Source organism: Natator depressus, chromosome 2, assembly GCF_965152275.1.
Source record: "Natator depressus isolate rNatDep1 chromosome 2, rNatDep2.hap1, whole genome shotgun sequence".
Classification (NCBI taxonomy): Eukaryota; Metazoa; Chordata; order Testudines; family Cheloniidae; genus Natator; species Natator depressus.
Genome location: NC_134235.1, coordinates 7,036,817 through 7,063,934, shown reverse-complemented (window position 1 = coordinate 7,063,934; position 27,118 = coordinate 7,036,817). Strand labels below are relative to the sequence as shown.

Genomic DNA, 27,118 nt, shown 5'->3' with positions numbered 1-27,118 from the left:
GCAACAGCTACAACTCCCTGGGCTACTTCCCCATGGCCTCCTCCCAACACCTTCTTTATTCTCACCATAGGACCTTCCTCCTGATGTCTGATAATGCTAGTAATTCTCAGTCGTCCAGTAGTACGCCTTCTCACTCTCAGCTTCTTGCGCCTCTTGCTCCCAGCTCCTTGCACGCACGCCACAAACTGAAGTGAGCTCCTTTTTAAACCCAGGTGCCCTGATTAGCCTGCCTGTCTTAACTGATTTTAGCAGCTTCTTGATTGGCTGCAAGTGTTCTAATCAGCCTGTCTGCCTTATTTCCAGAAAGTTCCTGATTGTTCTGGAACCTTCCCTGATACCTTACCCAGGGAAAAGGGACCTACTTAATCTGGGGCTAATATATCAGCCTTCTATCACTCTCTTGTAGCCATCTGGCCTGACCCCGTCACAGGGCTAATTTAGCTACAACTAATCAGGAGAAAGATCTTGGCGTCATCATGGACAGTTCTCTGAAGACATCCACGCAGTGTGCAGCAGCAGCAAAAAAGCAAACAGGATGTTAGGAATCATTAAAAAAGGGACAGAGAATAAGACGGAGAATATCTTATTGCCCTTATATAAATCCATGGTACGCCCACATCTTGAATACTGCATACAGATGTGGTCCCCTCATCTCCTAAAAGATATACGTGGATTAGAAAAGGTTCAGAAAAGGGCAACTAAAATGATTAGGGGTTTGGAATGGGTCTCATATGAGGAGAGATTAAAGAGGCTGGGACTTTTCAGCTTGGAAAAGAGGAGACTAAGGTGGGGGACATGATACAGGTATATGAAATCATGAGTGGTGGGGAGAAAGTGAATAAGGAAAAGTTATTTACTTGTTCCTATAATATAAGAACTAGGGGCCACCAAATGAAATTAATGGGCAGCACGTTTAAAACAAATAAAAGGCAGTTCTTCTTCACTCAGCGCACAGTCAACCTGTGGAACTCCTTGCCGGAGGAGGTTGTGAAGGCTAGGACTATAATAGGGTTTAAAAGATTTCAGAGTAGCAGCCATGTTAGTCTGTATCCATAAAAAGAAAAGGCGTACTTGTGGCACCTTAGAGGCTAACAAATTTGTTTTCAAAAACCTCCATTAAGTTACTGCAATTTAGTTCATGGACTTTCCCTCCCTAGCTGGTACAAGAACCTTCCTGGAACATTATTCCCCTTTCAAACATCACCCTGTTCTGCCATTAGGAGGACTCGCATGCAATTCAAAGAAATAAAGGACAACAATATGAAAAACACAAGAGCATGCTTTTCTAAAGTAATATCAGAGTTCGTATCGCAGGGTGTGAGCTTTCGTTTAACAACTGAATGGAAACTGTTATCTGATCCAGTGCTTCCAAGTAGCTCCTGACTGGGCACAGGGCATTATGGCACCAAATAAACAGACATCTCTTACCATATCAGATGGCTGTTGGCCCTACCTGCCTGAACCTTCTCATTGCCTCTTCTTCCATCAAACTAGTGTGTGAGTGTGCGCGCACGCGAGTGTGAGTGTGCATGTAAGGGACTATGCAAAATACAGTTGTATTGCATTAACCAAAATCTTCTGGTGCACCAGAAGAAGTTCCAGTGGCATCTGGCAGTCAGTTCACTGAATCAATAAATGGTAGCTTTTGGATCTGGTGAAGTGGAGAGTCGCACACATTCAGAGATAAAGGTGTTAAAGTTCCATATGACTGAAGCTGTTGCTGTGCATGGAATGGAAGGCAGTTTCTAATATTAGGATAGAATTCTGTTGTAATTTTCTTAGAATGCTTTCAATCTTCAAAGCACTTTACAAACATTTAATTAATCTTCTTTAATCCCTGTGAGGCAGCTGACTATTGTCATCTCCATTTTAACTGCAAGAAAGTGTTCAGTGATTTAACACAAGGCCACAAAGACACACTATTTCAGAATCAGGTTTAGGACATGGGAGTTTCTACTACCTAGTCCTCTAAGACTACATCCCTCTCTTGCAATAAACCAGATCTCTTTCTATCCCAGGACATACCCTTAGAAACTAGATGTTTCCATCTCAATGGACTTTTTTTTTCCCTTGCAAGTGTTGTTGTTTTAAAAACAATAATACAAGGATATCTGTAAATATTATTTATTCAGTCTATAGAACCAAAAGTTTGCCACGTTGGTTTACGGCTGAGTAAAATGCAAGGTCCCTGACTCCAACCTAAACAGAATGGAAAATGAGGATGAGAAGCATTAATAAGCATGTCAAGCGGTGATGTCTAACTGGCCTCTTGATAGTTCCATGGTTTTAATTATTGTGTTATTCCTTAGAATAGAGAGGGAGGAGCCAACGTAGAAACTAAGGCCCCAAAATTTTAGAAGGATTACCATTTAAGAATTTCCAAGGTGACGAGGCTGTTTAAAAAAGACAGGACAGAGGACTGAGTGAAAAAAAATTAAGATCTAACAGCTAGATTTCTTCAATAGTCAAGAAATTCAGAGTTGCTGCAGCCTTCTGAAAGAGTGTACTTCTTGTGCAGCTAAAGAGATGCCCCTTTTTTCCCCTGGCTGTGAATGAGTCAAAAATTAAATTTTATCAAACACTAAAGGTATTATATGATGTGTCAGACACAGCAGGAAAATGGGGAACTTGATGAAATATAATGATTAAATGAAGTTATATGTATAAAAGGGAAGTTGATTATAAGTGATATAACTTTGGGCAAAATACTGTAAACTTTAATGATTGGATTTACCTCTTGGGCAAACCTGTTGGGGGGTGGGGTGGGAGGGATTGTGTTCATATTGATTTCTTTTAGTTTAGTCAAGTGAAGGAGTAAGGCTAATATTTGCTTTCAAGCAGGCTAATGTCATCATTTAGTGAAATACACCTATGCCAAAAGAAGCAGTAAATAAAAGGAACTTAAACCAAATACTGTGTTTACAAGGACACCTGATCACAGAGTGGAATAATCAAAAATGTAACTGTTTGATCAATAATACCCAGATTCAGCTCAGCCATACATGCCAAGGTCCCACCATTGTTGTTAAAACAAGGAGATCAGGAATGGAAGATTCCTGGAATGTTTCAGCCTGCTGGAGAACAACAGTTCTTGAAGTGATTTTGCGTTGTATGAAGGATTGTTAAAACAAGTTTAAAGAGCATCAAAGAATAGGGAGGGACTTTGTATAAATTATATGAATTTTAAACTAGACATTTCAGCAGTTAGAGTTTGGAAGGAGAAACTGCAACTTGAGCAAGCATAACTGCAGAATTGGCCAAGGGATGCACCCCAGTGGAGGCCCACAGAAAGCAGCTTGCCGAGTTAAGTTGCTGACCAGAACTTGCACAGTGGCTGGTTTTCCATGTCCCAAGATGGTTGTACCAACAGGTGTGGCCTAATTTGTCTTATGCAAGCTGGTATGACGAGATGCATTGCACAAAGATGGGACAATATCAGCCCCAGTTGCAAGAACTCAAATGGTGACATCTCATTCCCTGATTGGATGGTGAGAGCAGACAACTCAACTTCCAAGGGCAGCAGTGGGGGAAAAACCTCACTGGCTTCAAGACTGAGCTTGATAAGTTTCTGGAGGGGATGATACGATGAGACTGCCTACAATGGCACGTAGCTGATCTGCAATTGCTAGCAGCAAATATCTCCAATGGCCAGTGGTGGGACACTAGATGGGGAGAGCTCTGAGTTGATACAGAGAATTCTTTCTAAGGTGTCTGGCTGGTGGATCTTGCCCACATGCTCCGGGTCCAACTGATCACCATATTTGGGGTTGGGAAGGAATTTTTCCGCCGGTCAGATTGGCAGAGACCCTAGGAGGTTTTTGCCTTCTGTTGCAGAGTGGGGCATGGGTCACCTGCAGTTTTAAACTAGTGTAAATGGTGGATTCTCTGTAACTTGGAGTTTCAAACCATGATTTCAGGATGTCAGTAACTCAGCCAGAGGTTATGGGTCTATTACGGGAGTGGGGGGGTGAGGTTCTGTGGTTTACAATGCAGAGGAGGTCAGACTAGATAATCATGATAGTCCTTTCCCCACTCTGGCACTTCGAGCGCAGAAGCTGGGGGCCCGCAAGGATTCTAAACATTAATACTGGCCACTCCAGGCTGGTATTAAACTCCCAAGGTCACGAGTTTTTCTCTGACCTTGGATGGGGAGATGCTGCCACCACCCAAGTGCTAAAACACCCCTTGGGACCCAGGAATTCTTCCCTGTGGGGTACCCTCGGCCCTTTCACCCTACCTCCAGGGAAGAGCTGAGAAAGAAAATAAAGGAAATCAGCTGTTGCCATCAGCTAATTAAACAACATACGCACAAACCTCTTAGGGACACCAAAATCCAATCCTGTTCTTAAAAAAAGGTAAATTTTATTAAAAAAACAAAAAGAAAGAAAATACATCTGAAAGCTCAGACTATTGCTAGATTTAAAAAAAAAAACACAATTACAAAAATTAAGCATCAAGATCGCTCTCTTGAGGTTCAGCTTAAAGGTTACATGGAAAACAAAAGCATCTGGGGTTAGCACAGAGGAGTCCACAAGCCTTACAAAATAAGAGAAATAAACCTAATCACGTCTTTCTAGACATTTCTGATCTACTTACATATCTGGGTTTCCAAATAAGCAATTCTAGGTATGAGTCTGATGATTTTTAGACCTGGCCTTCAGCTTCTCACAGCATAACTGCTACCATGTTCCCCTATTCCCCGGAGAACAGCAGCAGCACAAAAAGGGAAAGATTTTTCCCCCAATTTTAAAAAGTTCTAGCCTTTCCATTGGCTCTTTTGGACAGGTGCCCACTCCCTTCCTTGTACCTGGACTTTTTTAACCCTTTACAGGTAAAACAAGTAGAGAACTAATAAGAGGAATTTTATAGCTAACTGGCTGGCTGGGTGTCCATAAAACAGAGCTTCCCCGCACTTCATTTATCACAACTCTAATCAATCAGTTGACCACTTCCTGAAAGTGAGTGTCTAATTAGTAAGGAAGCGTGCATGTTCATGCACAGATTGTCACAGAGTTAGTCGGTTTCCTTGTTTTGTAACAGCTTCCAATAGAGGTTGTTATAAAGTGGCTTTAAAACTAAACAAATTGTTGTTAGCTACGTTTGTAGAACACTGTACATGTGTCTGCTATTGGTAATGATTTCATAGTCTTTCAAGTTCCAGGTGTATAGAGACATAAAATGAGACCAAGTGTGAAAGCTTCTTGCACTGCACTCAGTCTATACAGTTTGTCATAAATGTAGGAGTTTATGTTAGATAGGAGTGTTAGTCAGATCCTGTGGTTAATATAATTTGTGGGAAAGTAGATCAGAAAGAGCTGACTGCTCGAAATCCATTGGGAAGATGACTTTGGTGAACTGGCAGGTACATAAGTAATTGACTAAACTGTTGTGATCTAGCTTTGGATTGTTCTTCCTCTGTTGTATTAGCAACACCAGAGTTGCTAACCAATTAGCACACGTGAGATACCCAAGTGGCAATCAAAATTAAAAGAACCCTAAAAAGAGTGATACCGGTAATCACTTGAGCAGTTGCTTAACCAAGGTTTTATACTGTAGCCCAGTGGCTAGCTTGCCTTTATTATATTCTGCTTTATTTTTCAGCACTGATGCAAGAAACCTATAAGCCTGTATACTGTAAGACATTAGCTTCAGCAAGTTAGCATAAGGCTTGAGGCTTACGAACTCTGAACAGATAAACATTGCACAGAAACTTTCCAATGGAAACCCCAAGTAATGGGGAGTTGAAAATAGAGTGTTTAAGGGGAATTTCTGACCACAGGAACATGAGTCCAACCACAAGAGTGTCCTGGCAACGAACTGATATACATAACAGGTACATGAGCTACATCCACGGACACCTAACAACAAGAGTGCCATGGTAAAGAATTGACGTATATGATAATAAGTTAAGATCTCTGCTGTACTAACCTATAGGGGAAGCACATTCCAAAGTTAATAAGGTAAGGATATGCAAATAAGGAAAAAGGGAAATACCCCTACTGAATATGCATCAAACATAGTGTTGTCAGCGTCTCATATTATGAAAGTTGCATCCCAGCCTAGGGGTGATAGGAATAAGAAGATGTAATCCTTAGGAGGGGCCAGAATGATGGCCATGAGTGATGATGGTGACGAGGACGATGACGGCTAACATTTCAGATTGCTCTACCAGGGATGGTGTGAGTATATGGATGTGCAGATGTACATTCTGTCATATCTCCATCAATTTTACTGAGTTGGGGTGATTGTGACTGTGCTAAATGTATTAATAAACTATTTGTAAATATAGGAAAGTTCCTATAGTGCAAGTGTTGCAACTGTACACATCAGGGTTGCCAAGTATATAATCATTTAAATAATACTGAGCCTGATCTTGCAACAAGAACATGTAAAGTAATAACTGCACATTCTTAAGTAATCAATATAATAATATAAATAATTACATAATCTAAAGATCAGGCTTCAACACCCTATCTTTCTCACAGTTACCAATCATAACGCTACATAAGAAAGTTACCTATAGGTTTTGTGGACAGAAATCTTCTCAAGAAGAATCTTCCAGGGCATGTCAAGTTTCAGACAGGTATGTCTCGATACATCCAAAATACTAAACGTGATACTCCTTGAAGGGGTTCAGGCCTTTTATTTGACATCATCTGACAGTGGTTCAGAAGATTTCAGCTTAAAAAGAAGTGCCAAAGCCTCATATAAGCATGGTGGCAAACTCATCAGCCAAGGAAGACCTCAACAATCATTTCCTACTTTGCCCAGACTTCTTTCCTAAAGAAATCTCCCCTCTGGAATATCGTATTGCACATTTCTGGGGGAGTGGAGGGTGTTTTACATCTACCTCTGATGCCTCCTGGCATTGGACTCTGAAGAATACAGGTCTAGGTGGGGTACTACTCTGCTTAAGTCTGGCAAATGAGGGGATTTTTTATCCTATTTTTAATTATCTTTATTGTAATGTCCTTCTGTAAACACTACTAACCTCTCCCTCAGTTAAAACCAGAACTATACCACACCAAAAACTACCACAGAAATAATGGTGATAGCACCAATCAGGGCTGTAATAACCAACACTGAGTTTATGACAAAACCACCTCTCGAGCCACCCTGAGCTTTATACTGTGACAGATATGACAGTACCCTGCGATATGCTGGATAATATTGATCAAGGTGTGGGTTTTTCAAATACTTGTGTATGCTGACAAAACATAATTACACTACATGCATAAAATGTGTGGCTAAATACATAAACGGTGATAAAGTCATTTCTTATTTTGAGACAAAACTCAAAAATTGTGTGCTGCGTGAAATATCTTTTCCTCCCACCCTCCTCTTTTCTAGACTGTCTGAAAGATCAATTAAATGCTTTTGCACACAGCAGGCAGAAAAAAGCACTTTCGGAAAGATGAAACAACTCACTTTGTTTTTAATACAATTGCTAAAGAAAACAAGTATAATGGTTTAAAAATTTCCATAGTGAGAAAGTAACCGCTGAAAGCTCAATCATCCATTTAGAAGGTGCAAAAGGGATTTCTTTAGTCTTAAATCTTGGCAATCTTTTAAACACTCTTATACAAATTTTGTTAATGTGGTAAAGAAAGTAGGAAAACTTCTCCCAGCGTCATGCCAGATTAAAAAGTATAAGTTCACCCAGTACACACACAAATACACACAGTTCTACATAAACAACAAACTGCTTCCTTCATTTATCTACTTATTCATTCTTTTGATGACTTTCCAAGCAATCCCACCTATATTTTAATATATTTCTCACTCATGCAAGATACAATAGAGTGACAGACATGGATTCTGGTGTTCTCTCTTTATCCCCCTAGTCAGCATTCTGGGCAGCCCCAATGCAAGCTTCCCTCTCAACGCCCAAGCCACATGCCTCACTCTGATCTGGACAGAGATACACCAGAGGTGTGAGATCAGTTCAGCTTCCTTTTTGGCCTCCTGGGAACCAATCTGTGATGGTAATTTTCTGAGGTGAGCATCTGTCCACAGGAACAGGACTGAGACCTATCAACTCATTTCATACAGAAATTAGATGACAACATCCGGTTACTATCCACCTGAGGCAAACGTGAAATGGATCAACTAGAGGTTCAAAGTTTCCATATCTCATTCCCAAATCCCCTGAGATCCACCATCCATGACCAACCTTTGCAGAGGCAAAGTAAGAACAGAGGAATACTGAAGCTAGATGATCGTCCAATCGGTAACAAGAGTAGTTCTGCTTGATCTCATGCTCTTTAGATGGTTGCAACTGCCCCTGCCCTACCCCCAGAGATGGGACCACCACAGGGGATGTTTTGCTGCCTATAAATTAGGTGACAGCATTTCAGGCCAAGCTATCCAGGAGGAGGAACTTTCCTTGCCTATCTTCTTGTCAATATTCATGCTTGTGGTCCAGTCAGATGAAAGCTCTGCTTTCCTCTCAGCTTCCTTTCTTCTCTCTCAGGAAGCATCAAATGAAAACATTTCAAGAAATAAGGCAAAAATAGAATTGCACCCATTAACAATTCATCTTCTCAGCTCTTGTAAACTCAGCAATTCACAGATTATAAAGCAGGAAGGGAATGACTGTGATCTAATCTGTCCTCCTGTGTAACAGAGGCCACAGGGCTTCCCTGAATTAATTCCTGTTTGAACTAGGGCACATCTTTTAGAAAAACATCCTATCTTAATTTTAAAATTGCCCAGGGTAGACAATCCACCACAATCCTTGGTAAATTGTTTCAATGGTTAATTACCCTCACTGCTAAAAATTTGCACCTTATTTCCAATTTCAATGCGTCTAGCTTCAATTTCCAGCCACTGGATCATGTTTTCCTTTGTCTGCTAGAGTAACAAGCTTAATACCAAATATTTCTTTCCCACACAGGTACTTATGGACTGTGATCAAATCATCTCTTAACCTGCTCTTTGTTATGCTAAATAGCTTGAGTTACCTGAGCATCTCATTATAGGGCATGTTTACCAATGCTTTCATCATTCTCATGACTATTAAAAGCATAAGAAATGCCATACTGGGTCAGATCAAAGGTCCATATAGCCCAGTATTCTGTCTTCCATGAGTGGGCAATGCCAGGTGCTTCAGAGGGAATGAAGAGAATAGGTAATCAAGTGACCTATCCCCTGTCGCCCATTCCCAGCTTCTGGCAATCACAGGCTACGGACACTATCCATGCCCATCCTGGCTAACAGCCATCGATGGACCTATACATCATGAATGTATCTGTTCTTTTTTGAACCCCATTATAGTCTTGGCCTTCACAACATCCTCTGGCAAAGAGTTCCACAGGTTAACTGTATGTTGTGTGAAGAAATACTTCCTTTTGTTTGTTTTAAACCTACTGCCTATTAATTTCATTTGGTGACTCCTACTTCTTGTGTTACAGAAGGAGTAAATAACACTTCCTTATTCATTTTTGCCACAACGGTCATGATTTTATAGACCTCTGTCATATCCCCCCTTAGTCATCTCTTTTCCAAGCTAAAAAGTCCCAATCTTATTACTCTCTCCTCATACGGAAGCTGTTCCATACCCCATTTTTGTTGCCATTTTCTAAACCTTTTCCAATTCTAATATATCTTTTTTGAGATGAGGTGACCACATCTGCGCACGGTATTCAAGATGTGGGCGTACCATGGATTTATAGAGAGGCAACATGATATTTTCTATCGTATTATCTATCCCTTTCCTCGTGGTTCCTAACATTCTGTTCACGTTTTTGACTGCCACTGCACACTGAGTGGATGCTTTCAGAGACCTATCCTCAGTGACTCCAAGATCTCTTTCTTGACTGGTAATAGCCAATTTAGTCCCCATCATTTGATATGTATAGTTGGAATTATGTATTCCAACGTGCATTACTTTGCATTTATCAACATTGAATTTCATCTGTCATTTTGTTGCCCAGTCACCCAGTTTTGTGAGATCCCTTTGTAACTCTTCCCAGTCTGCTTTGGACTTAACTATCTTGAGTAGTTTTGTATCATCTGCATATTTTCAAACCTCACTGTTTACCCCTTTTTCCAGACCATTTATGAATATGTTGAACAGCACTGATTCCAGTACAGACACTTGGGAGACCGCGCTATTTATCTCTCTCCATTCCGAAAACTGACCATTTATTCCTACCCTTTGTTCCTATCTTTTAACCAGTTACCGACCCATGAGAAGACCATCCCTCTTATCCCATGACAGCTTACTTTGCTTAAGAGCCTTTGGTGAGGGCTTTCTGAAAATCTAAGTACACTATATTGACTGGATCCACCTTGTACACATGCTTGTTGATCCTCTCAAAGAATTCTAGTAGATTGGTGAGGCATGATTTCCCTTTACAAAAACCATGTTGACTCTTCCATAACAAATCGTTTTCATCTGTGTGATAATTCTGGGTTTTTTTTTACTATAGTTTCAACCAGTTTGCCTGGTACTGAAGTTAGTCTTACCAGCCTGTAACTGCCAGGATTATCTCTGGATCCTTTTTTAAACATTGGTGTCACATTAGCTATCCTTCAATCATCTGGTACAGAAGCTGATTTAAATGATAGGTAGCATACCACAATTAGTAACTCTGCAATTTCAACTCTTGGGTGAATACCATCTGGTCCCGGTGACTTATTACTGTTTAATTTGTTCCAAAACCTCCTCTAACACCACCTCCATCTGGGACAGTTCCTCAGATTTGTCACCTAAAAAGAATGGCTCAGGTTTGGGAATCTCCCTCACATCCTCAGCCATGAAGACCAATGAAACTCTCTAAACCCAGAGTGACACTGAACCAGAAAGGGTTAAAGCAACTAGCAGGCTAAGTGACTCAAATTCAACCTTTAAAGACATATTAGAAACGTATATAAATGGTAATTAGTGCCATTCCTTATAAATAGCTAACAAAGCCATGTTAAATAGGCTAGAGCTTTGAAATGCAAACCTGTGTTGTTAGAGAATTAGAGGTGAATACTAATTGTATGTGTTTCCCTATATCTTGTTAGATGTTAACCATGTAACCAGATTAGCTTGTGGATGCTAATTCCCTTTCATGTCTTAATTACATTATTATGCTTACAGATGGTTCAGTTAACCTTAAGATCAAAGATTTAAGATATTGCAGGAAATAATATTACTTACATGGTCTTAATCTTAAATTGTCTGTGCCAGAACTAAATCCTTTGATTGTCTGAATGGATAATTGCCATGTTAATTAATACTACTAGTTTACTTGTGTATACATAGGAAATAGGGATTTTTACTTCAAAGCAACAATGTGCATTACTTACTCTGCATTCAAGGAAAGTCTGTTGTGTTGCCATGCTGTCAAGAGGCTATAGTAGCCTGTCAGAGATCTATAGAAGAACTCTAGGACCTGATCCTGTCATCTCAGGTCTGCTTAAGCTTGATCACGGGAAGCTACAGTCGGAAGACTAAGGTCTCCAGCTCCAGTCTGGATGACCCTGCTAATTCTCATGGAAGAATTTGAACAAACTCTATATATGGACTGCCTACTTGGACTACAACCTATGAAATTGATTCTGAGGGAACTTTTTAAACTCAGCAGCTCACCATCTCTACTATGAAACTGACCTAAGAACTTTACTCATATCTGTATGTATAATGTTCTTTTAACCAGTACTCTCTCTCTTCTTTTTTAATAAATCTTAGTTTAGTTAATAAGAATTGGCTGTAAGCATGTATTTGGGTAAGATCTGAAATATTCATTGACCTGGCAGGTAATGTGTCCAATCCCTTTGGATTGGTAGAACTTTATATATGATGAACAAAATCTGTCTGGGTGGGAGCCCAGGAGTGGATTGCTTTCAGGGAGCTGTGTTTTTGAGCTCTGGGTAACCAGTAAGGTAATGTAGAAGCTGTTTTGTTGCTGGCTTGGTGAATCTAATTATTAGAATAACCACCAGTTTGGGGGATTGTCTGCCCCATTCTTTGCAGTTTGCCTTGACTGATCAATCTCAGTGTGGCCCCTCCAGGCACAAACAGTCACACCTACTCTAATCCTTCTTGAATTGTGGACATCAGAACTGGATACAGCAATCCAGCAGTGGTCAGCCCAGTGCCAAATACAAAGGTAATGTAACCTCCTCATTCCTACATGAGAATCCCCTGTTTATACATCCACGGATTGCATTAGTCCTTTTGACCACAGCTTTGCTCTAGGAGCTCATATTCAACTGATTATCCACCATGACTCCAACATCTTTTTCAGAGACAATGCTTTACAGGATAGAGTTCCCTATACTGTAAGTATGGTGTACATTCTTTGTTCCTAGATGTATAACTTTGTATTTGGCCGTATTAAAATGCATATTGGTTGCTTGAGCCCAGTTTACCAAGTGAACCAGATTGTTCTGTATCAGTTACCTGTCCCCTTCATCATTTACTACTCTCCCAATCCGTGTGTCATCTGCAAACTTTATGAGTGATGATTTTATGTCTCAGTAAATGGCTCTGCACCTGCATAGTAAGTATGAGCCATGAGGCCCTTTGCAAGACTGTCTAATTTGACAGAAAAAGGGAAAAGTGAAATTCTCAATTACTATGCACAGGACATTAGTGGAGCTTAATTATAGTTATTTAAAGGAGGCCAAGAGGGGGAAAAAGCTGGGCAAGAGCCTACTGATTTACATGGTTAAGAAGGGCTGGATAATCACCCTACCCTATAGACAGAAGGTTTGCAAGACCGAGAGAGAACCCAATTTCTGATCCAGTTAAGCCAGGGCAATAGTTAGCCAGTGAAATTTTAAGAAGTGGTGGCACAATAGGGTTGTGCGCCATTGACATTTGTATCCTATGTGGATAGTTAAGGTCTGAGAGTCTTAGCCCTGGTCTACACTTGGGGGGGGGGGGGTCGTTCTAAGTTGCGCAACTTCAGCTACATGAATAACGTAGCTGAAGTTGATGTCCTTAGATCAACTTACCGTGGTGTCTCCACCACGGTGAGTTGACTGCTGCCGCTCCCCTGTCGACTCTGCCTGTGCCTCTCATGGCGCTGGAGTACCGGAGTCAACAGGAGAGCACTCGAAGGTCCATCTATCACATCTAAACTAGACGCGATAAATCGATCCCTGCTGGATCGATCGCTGCCCGCCGATCCGGCGGGTAGTGAAGACATACCTATAGTCTAATTGAAACCACTAACTAGAGCTAGACTAGGGCCGCAAGAACAAAACTTAGTCAGACGTAAACAACCTGGATTTCTCTGTGAGGGACCCTAATCAATCCTCTTTAAATACGGAAATACATTGCAATCTGTCAATTGACCAGTAGGGGGAGTTGGTGCCTAGAGCTTTGAGTCAATCATACATATGAAGTTTGGTTGGAGAAAATGCAAATTACTAACTCTTAAGAAGTAGCACACTCAGAATATTTTAGGCTGTTGTCAGAGAAACCTAGAACCAGGTGGACAGAGGCTGCAGAGCTCAGATAATCCAAACCACAGTAAACAGGAATGGAATCAAGTACTGAGCTCGATGAAGAAAACAAAGCTTATTTTTTTCCCCTCTAGGTAAATTACCTCTATCTCCCTGCAGCGTTTGATGGAAAAAAATCTGCTTGGAAGAGAAATAAAAAAGGAAACAGAACCTGGAGCTTGGGAAAATAAACCAGTGCAAGAGTCCCGATCCACTTTGGGAACCTGAAATCCTGTGAGCAGTGTGTTCCACAGGGGAAGCACTGGAAGGATAGCAAAGAGCACCGGTGCTCCTGGACCAAGAGGAAACCATACTGATGATAAACTGCAGAGAAGAAATGGATAGAAGGCGACTAAGCAGGCAAGCTAACGCTGAACCACTGCATCAGAATATTAATGGAAAAGCAGCATAAGGATCATCTGGCAGGGAGTGAGATTTAAATGGTCCTGTACCTGTAAGACCGCCTCAGCGCTAGGAACTCATTAAGTGTTGTACTGGGAACAGTGGTGAGATCACTATTATATTCCTAGCCAGGCTGGGCTACAAAATAGGGATCAGATTGGGGCCAGTGAGAGGAGCTTAAAACACTGATTTTTTTGTTTCCTGTTAATCTTATTAACAAGTGCTGGTGGTCAGTCAGTATGTGTAATATGTAAAAAGGGCTGTATTGCATATTATTTACTAAATATTGAAGGTATACTTGGTGCTACATGCCAACTCCCCATGTCATGGGATACTCTATAAAATACATGCCTATTGCTTACTAACTCTCCCCAGATCATGGGATGACAGAGGTAGGGTAAGAGGAAATCCTTTACAGACATACTGACATCAGACGCTGAAGTAGTGGTGTGTTTAAGGAGAATAAAATGTAAGTGCTTTTTGATGGGTTCCAAGAATCTCTTTCAATCCCTCTATTTCTTCGAGTTCCAGTATATCCTAAGAAGGGTAGATCAAAAACCACAGAATGAAAAAAAGTTTCCTGCAGCTCAGGTATGAAAAGGCAGTAAGCAAAGCAGAGCTATTCCAGCCACAGTGCTAGGGACCATAACAGCATTCCTGGTAAGAATTGAGAGTTTCCTTTAAACAACACCTGGTGCTAGAATCACCAGTACACGTGACATTTTAAAAGGCCAATCCATTGCACCTTGACAAGTGAAGCCTCGTGCAGCTGAAGGATCAAAGAAATAGTCACCAGTGACTGAAGAGCCATGATGGACACTGGAGATTCTCTGCCTCATCAACATGTCTTTTAGCTTAGAAGCCTGAAATAATGCTACTGAATTGCGAGCATGCTTCCTTACTGAACTGAAGAGACCGGACAAGGAAATCGGAGGACCACCAACTAGGAAGAAATGAGCGGATATGAAAAATCTGCTCCTGAAATTGCTTCATCCACCTAATAGGAATGAGGAAGACGAGCATTTGTAAGCATTCCACTTTCATTTTTTAACCCATCCCGGACACTCTTCTACATAACAGAGAGTCACCTCTCTGGGTGGCTGAAGGGGCCAGCACTTTGCCCTCAAGAAGCTCAGACCAGCCCAGAGATGCACAAACTAGGGACCAAGAACATTAGGGGTCACACAAGAGGAACAGCAAAATTAGTTCTCTTACCTACAGTTTTATTCTCTCCCAGCATGGATCTGCTCTTCTGTTCACATGACAGAATTATGGATCGTAAGATAAGTTCCCCAATTTCTTCCCCACCCCTTTTTAATTTTAAACTGAAAGCTTCTCCTGCTAACATGTTTGCTGAACTATCCACATCATCCCCACATAAATACGGCCAAACCGCAGCAGACACAGAACTGGAACCCTTATTATCTGGGACAACAGAGGTAGGGAGGTAGTGTCTGCGTGTTTATTACCATGGAATCTGAGCCATATTTGACATTCCGTCTTGTCCTGAACAGAAGAACAAATCCTATGCTGTGCATATATTCAATGGTAGATAGGCATAGAGAGGGTCACAGACTGAATATCCAACCAGACTATCTCAAGGGCCTACCTAGAGATCGATACAGGTGGCCCTTGATCTGCAAGGAGGCTATGTCCCTTTGGGATTAACCGTCATGATTGATGAGGACAGAAAGGGTCCCTGAAGAGCAGTACTGGCAGAACTCAAAATCACCGGGAAGAAAGTTATTTTGCTTCTCTCCTGTACTGATTCCACTGTTCAACAGAATTCAGAGGGGTAGCCACGTTAGTCTGTATCAGCAAAAACAACAAAGACTCCTTGTGGCACCTTAGAGACTACCAGATTTATTTGGGCATAAGCTTTCATGGGCTAAAACCCACTTCATGACATCATTCATGAAAAGCAACAAAGCAGGGAGCATCATCCACCAACCACACAGGCAGCGTAGCAACAGCGAGCAAGCACAGAAATAGTAACTAGAAACAAAAGAAAGAGGAGATTGTGGGTCACACAAAAGCAAAACCAAGTAACCATCTCATAAATTGAAATTAGCCTGAGATTATAAAGACGCCATAAAGATTATTCAATTAGCTTTGAACTCAAAAATTACTACTTCCCAGAAGGAATCATTTTCTCTCTCTCTACATATATATTAGAGCGATGTCTGTAGACACTCCATAGTTAGGGTTGTACTGAGGTTCGCACTTAAAGCAGGACTGTTTCATACTTTAATGATTGAATTTATTGCGCTAAATTTGGAGACTAATTCTTCAGAAGGCAATTGAGTTTTCTATCCATTACTTTTAAGGACAAGTCTTTACTAACATTTGCAGAGGAAACATTTTTAAAATGCTCCCTTTTGGAAACGTTGCCATTTTTCTCAAATGTCTCACTCCCTCCAGCTAAACCGCCAAAGTCCCCGCACTTCAGATGACACACACACAGCAAACTCAGGCACAGACCACTTTAGAATTTCTAAAATTAGACACAACTGATTATCCCCCTTATACAGGTAAATATCATCATCTCTCAACTAAAGAGGCAGAGATACGTTCAGTGACTTGCCCAACATCCACAAGTCTGTGGCGGAGCTAGCATCAGAATCCTGGAGTATGCCGTCCAGCAAAAGCCATTAGACTGCATTCCATACTCTTCTCAAGACTATCACATCTCCTCATGTGGGAGAGCAACATTCGCCACCTGTATACTGAAAGCACCATGCAAGGAAGTTCTCCAATTCGAAAATGCACTCAGAGTGAAAGCCCTCCTTGAGGCGCTCCATCTATTCATTCAAATCCTTCTCCCCAATGAAGGGCTTTACAACCCTATCACCATCTCTTCCCTGACCAGTAAGAGATGGGCAGTACATTTCTACCTCTTCAAAAACCTGCCCTCGGAGATGCTATACTTTTCTTCATGGGTTTTTCTTGGTCTCTCCCTAAATTAGGTCTATGCTATTTTAGTCAGCAACATCTTGTCAAACTGCTCAACATTTCTTCCCTGTTACTGTACTGTACAGGGGTCAGGTTTTATGGTTTCTAAAGACAAGGCTCCAATACATAATACCATTGATGACATTTTGTGTCCAGCCGTTGTGGAAATAATTTGATGTTGCTTATGCCATGTCTTGCAATCCTTCTCTACACCACATTTATAAAACTCTGACACCCATTGCATAACTTTATACACACACACACCATATACATATTACACAGCAGAACAGAAAGCTACTCACTCATCCAGCTTTAAGATTTCCATAAACACCTACCAGCAAATACACGAGTGATACAGACCAATAACATACACAATAAAAAAAACCCATCAAGCCCTACCCAGCACACCCAAAAAGACAACTAATCCACCACAGGCTAGTGGCGTAAGGATTTGAATTCTCCAGACTGGGAACCAAGGCGGAGAACATTCTGCCAACAGCACTCTCCAAATTATAACGAAGGGGGAATCCAGCTGGAGCACCACTGCAGGTAGAAGAGGAGGTCAGGTAACCCAGTCCCATACCAGTTACGGCTCTGTAACTGAAAATCAAACATGCCAGGCCCCCGCTACCTTTGACGCCACCTCTTGGAGGGCCTGTGTCTCTTTCTGACCTGCATGCTGTATCAGAAAACGTGCAGTGTTCTTGGTAACACTGCATATGAGAAGACATCCCTCTAATGCCACCACCATCTCTCTGGGAAAGCACAGTCCTTTCCTAATTGCTTGCTGTATGCTACTGTTTCAGAAGCTCTCTTTTCAAAGTTCCAATAACTCACAAAGATGGTGAAGCTCTGAGTGAGTTATCGAGGCCATGCCTGACAACTGCAGTTATCTATCTTCATCCGATCAATTACATGTTACATTTATACAAACATTACACATTTTGATGATTTAACTCAACTCAAAAAAAAAAAAAAAAAAGGGAAAATTTGCCTACAGTGAGCTCAGATGTAGCAACACTCTTCATAGTGAAGTCTTAAAGACAAGGCTACTTTGTCTAGAGGATGGAGTTTGGAGCCAAAAGCCAGGAACACTTACTTCTACTCTGATTTCTGCCAATAAATTCCAATGTGGCTTTAGGACATTTTCAAATTCAGATGCCTACCATAAGGCATCTAATTCCTATTTCAGTGCCTAAATAAAAATGACTTAGATTTCTGGGGAGCAGAGTATCTGCCACTCCCAGTGAAGTCAATGAGTGTAAGAGCGCCTCCCAAATATGAGATCAGGGCCCTAAATCTAGGCACCTACATTTCAAATGTTTCTCTGTGTCTCAGTGCCCCTATTTCATAGGTGGGTAAACATTATGCCCACCTCTCAAGGCACTTAATAATTGTGCAATGCTTTGAACATGTACCTCTACAAGTACAAGAGACCACGTTAAATTATTTCAATACACCACACTCGACAAATCTCTTTTGCTTTTCTGCTCAACTCTGTTCATTCTCTTACCACATCCTCCAGTGTCAGTGCTAGCCCACTGGAGGCCCTAAACAGGAATATTTTTGCCCCCCTCCACACAACACATACTAATAATGAATAGGGGGCCCCTTTGAGCCGCTCGGGGCCCTAAGCAATTGCTTAGGGTATGTCTATCTGTACATTGCTGCCACTGCAACGTGTCTGGTGAAAACAGTCTATACTGATGGGAGAGAGCTCTCCCATCAGCATAAAAAAACCCACTTCCACAAGTGGCTTGAGCTATGTCTCTCCCACCGAGATCACGCTGTGCACACCAACACTTATGTTGGTGTAACTTACATCGCCCGGGGGGTGGAATATTCACACCCTGGAGCAACATAGCCTAAGTCTACTTATGCCTAGCAGCAGCTCTGCCCGTCCTCCCATCCATCCCCACCACACGAGTCTCATCAATCAGGTCCTTTCTAAGCTCTCTGGGACAGACTCTCTCTTTGTTACATATTATAATGGATCACAAACTAAATATGAATCAACAATGTAACATTGTTCAAAAAAGCAAATATTCTGGGATCTATTAACAGGAGCGTTGTAAGCAAGACACAAGAAGTAATTCTTCCACTCTTTTCAGCACTGGTAAGGCCTCAGATAGAGTATTGTGTCCAGTTCCGGGCACCACCGTTTGGGAAACATGAAGACAAAACTGGAAAAAGTCCAGAGAAGAGCAACAAAAATGACTGAAGGTCTAAAAAAACACGATCCACAAGGAAAGATTAAAAAATTGGGTTTGTTTAGTCTGGAGTAGAGAAGACAGAGGCGGAATTGATAACAGGAGTACGTAAATGGTTGTTGTAGAGACCAGGGTGATAAATTGTTTGATAAATTGATAAATTGATTGAAGAGGAGCGAGGGCAGGGCGCACTCAGGGGAGGGGGCGGAATGGGGTGGGAAGAGGTGGGGGGGGGGGAGAGGCAAGGTGGGGGTGGGGCCTTGGGGAAGAGGTGGAATGGGGACAGGGCCTGGGGCAGAGCCGGAGGAAGCACCCCTCCGGCACATTAGAAAGTCAACACCTATGCACACAGCACCAGCATGGTTTTTAATCCACCACAGATATACATGCAACATTCACATTATGTCGCTAGAGAAATATCATGGTAATGATTCTGAATGTGAGAGGCGGGTCTTTCTTGTTGCTATGGTTATCATAAGGTGTTTTTATGACCAAACCAAAGAAAACTGACTCAGAGAAATAGTAGGAGGATGTCAGGTAGGCGTTTAATTTGATTGACAAGTGATATCATACCTGTTAAGATCTATCAAAAGCCTGTTTTAGATCACAAGTCTTTAGCATAGTATATGTGCAGACTTACTGAGTCCAAATAGATATTTTTATCTGAATGCTTCTTATGCATGAAGAGCAGAGAGCCAGATTCCAGTTTCCTACACAAAAGAGTTGAAGATACCACAACACCCTGGGGGCAGAATGAAAAAGCCCAGTTTTTGACATTAATGAGGTCTTCAAATACAGGAGGGGAAAGGATCTTAATTTCTAGTCTTGGTAGGGAAATGAACAATGAGTGAATTTCAGATAAGCTGCTTTTCCCAAAATACGAGTGGTTTAAATATTTAACAGTCTTTATATAGTGCTGTACTCCACCAAGGCACTGTACAGACATGAGCTACAACTAAAGTTCTCACAGATATTCTGTTAATGTTTCAGAAGGCTGTTTTGGTTTTTAAGAAGTTATCACTTTTACAAGGTGAGCTGCAACGACTGCTAAGTTGCTTAAGGCATGCAATCAAGGCCTGCTTTGAAAGTGTTCAGTTCTGGTTGGGAATAACAGGATTCTACATACATTCAAAACCTAAATAATACAGGATGCTAAATATGTAAAATAAAAGGACACTGTCAGATCAAAGCAGAATCACAGTTTAGTTTGGTAAAAACAAAGTTTTAAAAAAACTCATGACAGACAGAACTGTTCCAGTGAGGGGTTTTCCCCCCTAGAGATTGTATTAAAAGAGTTTCTCTGTTTAAAGTCAAGCCTTTAACAAACAAAATCTCCACCAACCTTTGAACTGTCTCTCATGAAGTCCAGAAACTGAAACTGACTAGAAAGATATGAAGCTGAGTCATCATTACCCAAGATAAGATAAGCAAACAGTGAACAGCACTTCTGGTGAAAAGTTAGATTTTCAAAATATTCAAGCATCATAATATAAGTCTTATTAATTACACAGGTAAGGACAATTCTGTTAAAATAAAAAAGATTTTCTTTAAAGATCTACAATGTGTTATCCTCTACTGGAAAGTCAAAGCAAGCAAAGTGAAATTCAAGGCTCCCGGTCCTATTCCCACTTCAACCATTGACTGGTTGGGTGACCTTAAGCAAGTCAGTTAACCTCTCAATCTCTCAGTTTTCTCACTTTTAAAACAGGGGTTATGAGGGTTAATTAACGGCTATGAGATTCTTTGATGAAAGATGCTACACGGGTCCAACCCTGCAGGCAAAGCACAAAGGAACAACATTAGAACTGAACTGAGCAGGAGTTCAGGAGTCTGAGTACACACTGCAACATCAGCCCTTCAATTACAATTTTTAAAACCTTAGGAAGATGCTGCAAATGGACAATTGGAGAAAGAAATGAAGTAGCACTTGAGAGTATATAGTTAAAAAGCCATTGACATGTAACTTGACAGAGCTGAAAAGATTTCCCCCTGACAATGGAGGCTAAATATGCAAAGACTCAAAGTTAATTAAAGCACATTGATGAGGGGATGAGGAATATAAAAATGTAACATCACAGCTGTAGGCCCTCCCATCCCTCCACCTGGCATATTCCTATGGCTGATAACCAATAGCAGACAAATCTGGCTCATGGTGAATCTTAGTTAAACAAACAAGTGTAGTGCATTCCCCTGCTTCAAGATCAAGACCATTCTGGACAGTCTGCTTGAGTTATAAGCAGTGCAGAGGCAGCATGCTTATCCCCTGGAAAGGGTAACTGTGTTGCTCCACAAACAAACCTCAATCAATTCCTTCCAGCCAATGTCTGCTGAAGTAGAATCCGTCACCACCAGACACACACAGTTCAATACACGCGGTTACATTTTTTATTCTGTCCCGTGAAACATTTACACTTTAGTGTGGAAATTTGGGGTTTCCTCAACACCATCAATACTATGTATGGATTTAATTTTTAATTTGACCATTCATAAATCTGCAGAGCGGCTAAAGCAAAGAAAAAGGTTTTAAAAAAGGCCAAAAATAAGAGCAAGTGGGGACACTGATAAGGCCCTACTTGAATCACGGGAAGATTGTCAAAAACTCACGGCTGAGGTGCGGACGAGCCATGGAAAATTGCAGAAAAGTGATAATGGACCTTACTATTTGCAGTAATAAAATTCATTATTACTTTTCCGTGATTTTCCACTGTCGGCCACCTGGGGCTGAGAGCAGTGCCCCGGGGCTGACCACGGGGGTTCTCGCTCTCAGCCTTGGGGCAGCCAGGGCTCCCGCTGCCAGCCCCGTGCATGCCAGAGCCCCTGCTGTCAAAACTGCGGTGGAAAATTAATATTGCAGAACCTGCAATTTCTGCAATATTGCAAGTTAAGTAGGGCCTTGGGTACTAAACAAGAGGTCAAGCAAAATAGAAAGGAATGCTAATACAGCAGGTCTGGCAAATAGGTGAATGTAGCACTTGCCATAACATATCCAATTGTTGGTTCATCAAGATTAGCAGTGGCCCGAACCCAAATGCTTTAGAAGACAATATCTGGCCAAATGTCCAATGGTGCGCATTAGCAGGAGGAAGAAAGATTCCTTCCTGACTCCAGCAGTCATCAATTTAAACCATGAAACATGATATTTGACTACCTTTATTTTACACTCACATAGCTCACTGGCTGGAGGAGGAGGAATACAGCTAGGTTTTGAGTGGCCTTTTCAAATAAGTGGAACCTGCTGACACTAGAAATAAACTTCAGGCATTTCACTAGCCTAGAACTTCTTTACTTTCTAAATGTTGATGCCCAGAAGAAACAGTTACCACAATCATGATTCAGGACTACAAAAGTGCTACCTTTCTCCCCCTCCCCCCCAAACTTTTTAACTTATTTGCCTCCCTCTCCAGTGGTACCATCATGAAATTGGCAATGAATAAAATCAAACAACACAATTTGTATTTGTGTAGCACTTTCCATTCAAAGGTTTCAACACACTGCACAAACACTTAAGCTTCCCTACTTCACACACGTTTAGTGAATCCACTAGCAACTTGAGAATTTGAAGCAGAGTTGAAGTGACTTGCAAAGGCTCACATAACAAGACAGTGGCAGAGCAGAAAATACAACCCAGATCTCTGGACTCCTCATCCTACTTCCGGTAGCCACTAGAAAACTCTTCCCTGGCCAAGGCTCAGTAATCATTTACAAATGAAAGGCAACTAGAGTTTAGTGCTTCTGCAGCCCTCAAAACCCAGAGTTACAAAATGTAATTTAATCTCCGTTTTGCTAGTGCTAATTGAGTATTTTCCAAAGGTGCATACATTTCAGTCTGTTAGGACAACAGCAATTCAATGTAGAAAGGAAAGTTTTAGAATAAACATGCCCCATTCGCCCTCTGGATGAAATCCTTTGCTTAAATATTTATTCAAACACACTGCTCTGATGTGTGCATGCAGTGCCAAAACCACCTTAAGGTTTCTTCTGAAAATAATTTGCATACTAAAGTTTCATTGAAGAGAAAACCTAGTGTTTAAATGCTACACCATAGGTGTAGGCTGATCTGTGCACTGGACTGGGGACCAGGAAATGGTGATGTAATCCCAGTTCTTCACTGACCATATATAAACCAGCCTCAGTTTCCCCCCCATCTGTAAAAATGGGAGTAATGCCTGCTATTTCTCATGGAGGCAGTATCGACTGTAAAGTGCTTTGAAAATGAGCAGTGTTATACACAACGTAAGGGATAACATTATTTTCTTCTCTTGCCTGCTATTATAGACTCAAGGAGAATGTTTTGGTGAGGAACCTTTCACTGGGGAGAGGAAGGTATTACAAGATTCTTCAGAAGCTGAGAATGGCAGGTGGGTGGCCGGACTATGGATGGAACCAGACCGTTCCGTGGTGCTCGGATGGTTGGACTATGGATGGAATCATCAGAACCAGAAGGATCCAAGGTGCTCTGACAGCCGGACTAGGGATGGGACCGTCAGTACCAGATGGCTCAGTGGTGCTTGGATGGCCAGACTATGGTGTCTCAGATCTGTCAGGGCACTCCCTTCTGAGCCACGCACCAGACTGCTATGAGGGGAATTCCAGAGTGGTTTAAGTTAACACAGCCTGAACGGAGTCCAACCACTCTCCCAGTCTCAAGTATGTGTCTAGGCCTACTCTCAGGGCACAGAACTGCTGCCTAGTACCCCAAATCGTGAGAGCTCAAACTCATTGTCCAGCTGCCTAGGCCCTGCGGGTGCAGAGGCAAACCTTCAGACACTCCCGAACTTAAAACACACCTTCTCCTTTTCCTAGGGTGCTAGGAAAGTCTGAGATAATGGTGGTTGGACTTGGGCCCACACAATGCAGTGCAGATTCAACAATTCCTAACCTGAGGTTACAAATGAGTGTAAATGCTGAAGCCCTAAGTTAACAAACCCAGGGTCTGCTAACTTGAGTTCTACAAATCCTGGGCTTACACTGCAGTGTAGACTCACCCCTTGCTGCCCTAACGAGGGAGTCCGAAGAGTCTGAACTGCAGATGACTTGCACTTTTCTCTGCCTTCTCTCATCAGTAAACTCTGTTCTCCAAGAGAGTAATTATTTTTGGCAAGATGTAAATGGGCCCAGGGAACGACACCCAGAATGCAGAGTTATTTATCAAACACTGTGTGGGGAGCCAAGGGTCACAGCCCAGTTACCCAACCAGGGAGTCAGTGGTCACTCCTGCCTAGTTCACGTAGCACTGTGCACACTGCCATGCAGGAGACCAGATACAATATCCAACCAAGTCCAACCTGCCCAAGCAGGCAAGTGATAGAGTGGTAGCATGCTGAGCCGCTAGGGAGAGTCTCCTCACTCAAAAAGTCTATGCCTTCTATTGCGGCCTCAGACAACCTGGTTGCTACAGAACAACTCCCTCCACACGCTGACCTCAGATGAAAACACCAGAATACTCTAAATCGAGCTAGGGTGGCAAAGACTGGTGACAATATGACCAAGTGGAAGCTGAGGAATGACCCCAAATGTGAATGCGGAGAGCCTAGGCAAGGAAGCCCTTGAATGCTGCCTGATGCAGCATCCTCCATCAACCTCCTGTACTCCCAAGGAGCTATTTGAGATAAGTGATCACACCAGATCTTGGCTGCGGGTTTGGAGCAATAAGCAATAAGATGATCCTCACTCAACAATAAGCCCCTTTCGGAACAGGCTTCAAGGACATTCCCATGCAGACTTTCATTGACCAGAAGCACAGTGGCCACAATGTGGGATGACGAGATCTGACACTGTAAAGCAGAGGAAATGGGGCCTGGGTCTGAAAGGCCCTGTAAATACGGGACAGAGAGGGCCAAAAATAACTGTAGCTTCCAATTTTAACCTCTCGCGTGCTGAGATGCAGTGCAGAGAAAGGAGCTGTCTCTTTAAGGCGGTGCTGCTAGTTACAAAAGGAAGGAAAAGCTGAGGAAAAGAACAGCTTTCAGTGAAGTCAGAACATATGCCCAATAGTCTTTTTGCAATGCTTGGGCTGCTCTCTGAGGTTTGCTCTCTATGTATTTGTGTACAGGTCGAGGCAGGAAAGGAATGGAGGGTGGTGTATGTGGAGTCAGACAAGCATTTAAAACGCACTAATGAATGGACAAATGCATTACTCGCCCTGCCTCCATAGCTGCAGTATACACTCCAACAATTAGATGTATTGTTCCGAGTCAAGCTAGCACAAGCTCCACAATAATGTCAGATCTTGATCTTGCTGAGTAAGCATGCGATTTACCTCTGGTAAGGATGCTTTTTCCTCTTCCCCTCCTCCCCTATAGCTGAAGGCAGGGTAGGTCAAATGCATTTGACAGAAAAAGGTCCCACTGAGCAGGGGCTACAGGTGTCATACAGATTTTCAGTCACCGAAGGACCAGTAAGAAGAAGCCCCAGCGGTTGTCAGATGGTCCAAAGGAGGAAGGACGTTAAAGCTTTGAGCATTAGGGAGAAGAGAAGCTCCATTTAGATAAGAAAAGCTTTAGCTTGTGTTTTCCGCATGCCGCCCTTTATGACACTGATGGTGACGACAGGTGGGTAACCAAGGAGATACTTAGGGCATGTCTACACTTACCTCCGGAGCGATCGATCCAGAAGGGGTCGATTTATCGTGTCTAGTGAAGATGCGATAAATCGACCACGAAACACTCTCCCGTCAACTTCGGTACTCCACCGGAGCGAGAGGTGCAGGCAGAGTCGACAGGGGAGCGTCAGCAGTCGACTTACTGCAGTGAAGACACAGTGGTAAGCAGATCTAAGTACGTCGACTTTAGCTATGCTGTTCACCTAGCTGAAGCTGAGTAACTTAGATCGATCCTCCCCCCAGTGTAGACCACGCCTCATATTGTAAGCTCTTCCGGGCAGGGGCCGTCTCTTTGTTCTGTGTTTGTACAGTACCTAGCACAACAGGGCTGTATCCTGGTCCACTACTGGGGCTCCTAAGCACTACCACAATACAAGTTATTAATAATAATACAAAAAGAGTTTAGAAAATGGACTGTGAGAAGGGGAAATGAATAAGAATGGAAGGAGATAATACCCTGGCTGGGGAAGTAGGTGAGAAATGGGGCAGGTTGTGGAAGATGCTATGGAGATTTCTCCCACACTTAGACATTAAAGGAAGCCATCACGGGGAAGGAGAGCAGATCCAGGCCAGAGCAACAAAAGAGGAAAGGAGAAAATGTATCTCTGGGTGGAAATGAGAACATTTGTGATTGAAATGCATGGAGGTACATGGGAAGCTAACAAGAGAAAATGGAATCTTTTCTGCACTTCTACTGCAGGGAAGATTCCATCTACCTGACGCTCGAGTGATAGTTCAGCTGAGTATTATATACTGTCAGCGGAGGGAATTCTTCACTTTCACCCTGGTTTTTCAATCATGCTGGAAACCAGGGGAAAAGATAGCATCTGGACAGATTTGTCATACATCCCTGTACCATAGAAGGGAAATTCAGAGTCGAGCATCCTGTCTTATTATAATATCACAATACTTTCTATACCACTCAATAAGATTCATTTCAATGGATCCCAGTTTTGACATTTGGCTAGGATGAGAATGAGTTATAGTAAATGAGGAGCCATGAAACTTCACTATGTTGCATGATCAGTACTTTATTTTGAAGAAACGGTAGTTTTTTCAAAGCAGAGTAGCGTAAAGCCTGAGGCCAGCATTTTCAAATTTGGATACCAAAAGTTTGGCACTTAATTTCAGTCAAGCACTTATATGTAATTGAAGTTGCAGGTTCTCTGCACACTGAAAATCAGCATCACATATATCTGGCTGCCTAAATATCATTTTCAGTATCAAAGTTTTAATATTTTGACCTTGGTTATCATTAGGGGGAAAAAAAGCTCCCACTAAAATGACTTGATTTTGCACCACCACTAAAATTGTGAATGATTTTATTGCTTGTAAGAGAACTTCAATAACGGCCATATAGCACTGGCAGATCTATGCATGCTTCCCCACTAACAGTTCTGCTGATTCACTTCAGAACTGAGCGACAACACCCACCGATATTCCAGCACTGGGGTCGATGAACTGATCATTCTACCTGCCAACTTCACTATCGCTAGTCAACCGCCCGTTA

General features: G+C 42.0%; 1 protein-coding gene across 6 annotated transcripts in view; it reads right to left on the bottom strand.

Moving 5' to 3' along the window:
- Window positions 1-27,118, bottom strand: part of TSNARE1 (t-SNARE domain containing 1) — a 695,137-nt gene that overhangs the window by 656,144 nt on the left and 11,875 nt on the right. The window contains exon 1 of one of the 6 annotated variants that reach the window (XM_074943766.1): window positions 6,518-6,614. The exons of the other annotated variants lie outside the window; for them this stretch is intronic. The gene's annotated coding sequence lies outside the window, so the exon portion shown is untranslated. Of the gene's footprint in view, window positions 1-6,517; window positions 6,615-27,118 lie in introns of those variants that run through there. 6 annotated transcript variants of the gene reach the window in all.